Consider the following 3,875-nt stretch of genomic DNA (forward strand, 5'->3'; position numbering starts at 1 on the left):
ATTTATTATAAATTATTAAATGCTGTGGGGCGCATTTCGAAAATCACAAGGCAAAAAGGAAAAAGAAAAAAGGAAAAAGAAAAAAGGAAAAAGTACCTCTGTGAGTTTTGTTACATTTGGACATTGCAGGTCCAAGTGGAAACTTATAAAATCAAAAATTCACCTAACTTTTTCACTTTTACTGCTTTTCCGAAGGTTGTCATCACAATTCTAGCAGCATGAGTACGGTGTGGAAGCGTGAAAAGCTACATTTCCGCCCGTAAAATAGATAAAATATCTAAGAACGTATTGTACAGATGCAAACCATAGCTATTGATGCGAGCCATAAGGGCGGTCCAGTGCACAGAAAATCGATAGCAGCAAACAAATGTAAAAATAGGTTATGTTTACAGGGACTAACTCGTCCATATATGCGTATACACATATATATTTAGTATGTGTATTTAGATAATGTATATGCATCCATCTTTATATAAACACACATACGTATGTATTTCAATCCATATACATACATATGTACATATGAAAGGTTATATATTAATGCGCGTCAAAGAATAAATGTTATGGAAACAAAAAACTTATAGGATCCGATGCTATGAACTGTTCGGCCATAGAAATATATTTACATACATACCTTAATGAGGAAAGACCCTAACTCATTTTCTTTCTAAATTCAACTTAGTACAAAAATCGGTAGATTACTCATCAACAACACAAAATAAAATGCATTTATGGTATCAGGCAATGAGTTTTTTTTTTTGAAGTGAAACTTCTTTAGCGGCGGTTGGTTGGGTGGGAGTAAATTGGCAAATTCAGCGGAAATTGCACACGGAAATGGCGTAACGGAAATGACGCAACGGAAATGGTTGGGGCTGAAACAAGTACTTCTTGTGTGTATGCAACGGAAATGATGCAACGGAAATGGTGCAACGGAAATGGTGCAACGGAAATGGTGCAACGGAAATGGTTGGGGCTGAAACAAGTACTTCTTGTATGTATGCATATGGTATGAATTTAACAAAAACTTGCTAATAAAAGGTTAGAGGATAACACTTAGAAATAACAATACAAGAATGAAAGTAAAGGTGAGTACGTACATAGATAAAGGAAAGTATAAAGGCGAAGGTAAAAATAAAAACAAAAACAAAGATGTGTAAAGATAAAGGTAAAAACGAAGACCAAGGTAAATTTAAACATTTTACTTATATACATATGTATATAAGGGCAAAGTTGAAGGGGAATATGTTGATGAAGAAAATGATAAACATAAAAGTAAAAAAAAAGATGAGGATGAGGATACCGATAAAAGTAAAGATGAAGATAGGGGAAGAAAGATTAAAATAAAGGTAATTAAAGAGGAAAGGATATAGAGAGAGACACAGAGACTCAATCTGGGAACTATTTTGGGATTTTAGAGATTTTCGAGACTTATCGATTAAATAATCGATATTTTTATCGATATTTAACGATTTTGTTATCGATATTTATCGATTTTGTTCTCGATATTTATCGACTTTGTTAGCGATGTTAATCGATTTTGTTATCGATATTTATCGATTTTGTAATCGATATTTATCGATTTTGTTATCGATATTTATCGACTTTGTTAGCGATATTTATCGATTTTGTTATCGATATTTATCGATTTTGTTATCGATATTTATCGATTTTCGTATCGATATAAATCGATTTTGTTATCGATATTTATCGATATAAATCGATTTTGTTATCGATATTTATCGATTTGGTTATCGATATTTATCGATATTGTTATCGATCTCTATCGATTTTTTTACCGTTATAAATCGATTTTGTTATCGATATTTATTGATTTTGTTATCGATATTTTTATTGATTTTCTAATCGATTTAGCTACCAATGGTATTATCGATGTTGCTATTGAAGTTTTTATCGAATTTGTCATCGATTTTGTTATAGATATTTTGATGGACGTTATAATCGATTTTGTTATCGATGGAGTATGAAGATAAAAATGAGGGCCTATTCGAGGCACGTAATAAAAGCGGCATTACTGCCGTACTGATGAAAAATGGCAACATTGTTGCAACTGCCCAACTGCTAATACATTGCTAGAAATTCACACAGAACGTGATAATTCGCGCAACACTGCGGTTGTGATTGCAACTCGAACAAGCCCTACAGATAATGGAAAAACAGAATAACATGGATGTTATTAAAACGAACAGTGGTAGAGGTAGGGATCTACATTGATAGAAAAAAAGCGAAAAAATATAACCTTAAGCAAAAGCAGATGTGTGTATGTATAGATAGATAAGTAACGTAAGTTTCACTTCTACAGTGTGGCCCAGGCGCACTTACTTTTTTTATAAAAATTGGGTATGGTAATACACCCCGCATCACTTGAATAGGCACAATAGTTTTCTTCATGCACGAAGAAAATACCTTATATACTTTTTTATGCGTTTTTTTTATCAAAACCATTCGATTGGGCACGGTGACTTTGGGACAAAGAAAGCATAAGAATAAACCAATGAAAGCATACTGTTCATATACATAAGTTTGACTATTGAATACTATTAGTAACAGGTAATACCCAATTTATGGAAAAACTGTTCCTTTTTTGTTTAATTTTGTCCAGAATTACGACGAAGCTGACCTCGCAACCGTCCAACTGCCATTTACGTCTAGCTTTTCTGTTTTGGTTTAATTTAATTTTTTTCATACGATTTAGAATTCTTTTAATTTAATTTCCAAAAGAACGCCTTCAAAATCTACTATCTGGCTATTCGGTTAGTCAAATAGTCGGTTAGCAACTATTTTGTCGGTTGATAGTCGAATAGCAATTATTCGATTAACCGCTCGAATTCGACTAACCATTTACATTTGACTAACCATTTACTTTTGACTAACCGTTCACTTTTGACTAACCGCTCACCATCGAGTAGTCTGAAAATCAACAACTAGCCGAAAAAACAACTAGCCGAAAAATCGAAAATGAACGGCTAGTCGGCTAGTTGTTTGTGAGCGGTTATTTAAATGAAAAAGTCGAAAGGAAATATAAGTGAATTCGACTATTTTCCGACTAGACGATCAACAAGAGCTCTACTTCAAAGTCTTGGATCCCCAAAGATCTCAATCTTCGCGCTCTGTGCAGTGCGCCCACTTACTTTATTTTTCTTTGTTATAATACTATTTTACACAAACGAAATACATTAGAAAAAATAACCAAACACCGAGTTACCGAGTACCAAGCTAATTTTAAAATTCAAAACTCGAACTCGCAAACACATTCTCATTTTGCATCTGAAACAACAACGCTTGCAAACGTCAGAAAAAAATCATCGCCGACGAATTTAGAGAATGATTTTACCCAGGGACCCGGACTTTTGTAACCTTTATAATAAAAGTCGTTAGAAAAAGGTTATTTTTTACTTGTATTTTATTTGAAATAAAATTATTGGTTAGCTCGGACTTTTATTTTTTTAGTCCAGTAATAACAGTTAAACTTGGCCAAATATTTTTTAAGGCCGTAATAAAAGTCCTTTCCTAATAATAACCAAACCGCTTATCACACTTAAACTAATTTGAAATGAAAGAGGACTAAAATAGCTTTCAAACTAAAATATCTAAACGGGGAAAGCCCCCTTATTTAAAAATATTTAAATTAAAAATGGTATTTAACTGCCATAGAGCAAACCTTAGGTCAGCTATATGAATTTCATTTGTATTAAATTATAAAAAAATATATAAATAGATGGTAACCTTCGTAAAGATATTTCTGTTTGATAGCCATTTCAGTCCTCTTTCGTTTGTTATATAATTTATTTAATTTGGACAAGCGCACAGAGATAGAATGCGGTTTGATATGGAGCAAACAATACTGTTTTTTTTTT

The 3,875-nt window shown here is 32.6% G+C and overlaps 1 protein-coding gene and 1 long non-coding RNA gene across 6 annotated transcripts in view; one reads left to right on the plus strand and one right to left on the minus strand.

The window, feature by feature from the left end:
* The window catches only part of LOC118740957 (solute carrier family 66 member 2-like), a 129,521-nt gene that overhangs the window by 76,437 nt on the left and 49,209 nt on the right, over positions 1-3,875 (plus strand). The gene's annotated exons all lie outside the window — the stretch shown is intronic.
* The window catches only part of LOC118740959, a 20,431-nt gene that overhangs the window by 11,633 nt on the left and 4,923 nt on the right, over positions 1-3,875 (minus strand). The window lies entirely within an intron of this gene.

The sequence above is a fragment of the Rhagoletis pomonella genome, unplaced genomic scaffold (genome assembly GCF_013731165.1).
Source record: "Rhagoletis pomonella isolate Grant_MI unplaced genomic scaffold, Rhpom_1.0 Rhpom_scaffold_00006, whole genome shotgun sequence".
In the NCBI taxonomy this organism is placed as follows: Eukaryota; Metazoa; Arthropoda; class Insecta; order Diptera; family Tephritidae; genus Rhagoletis; species Rhagoletis pomonella.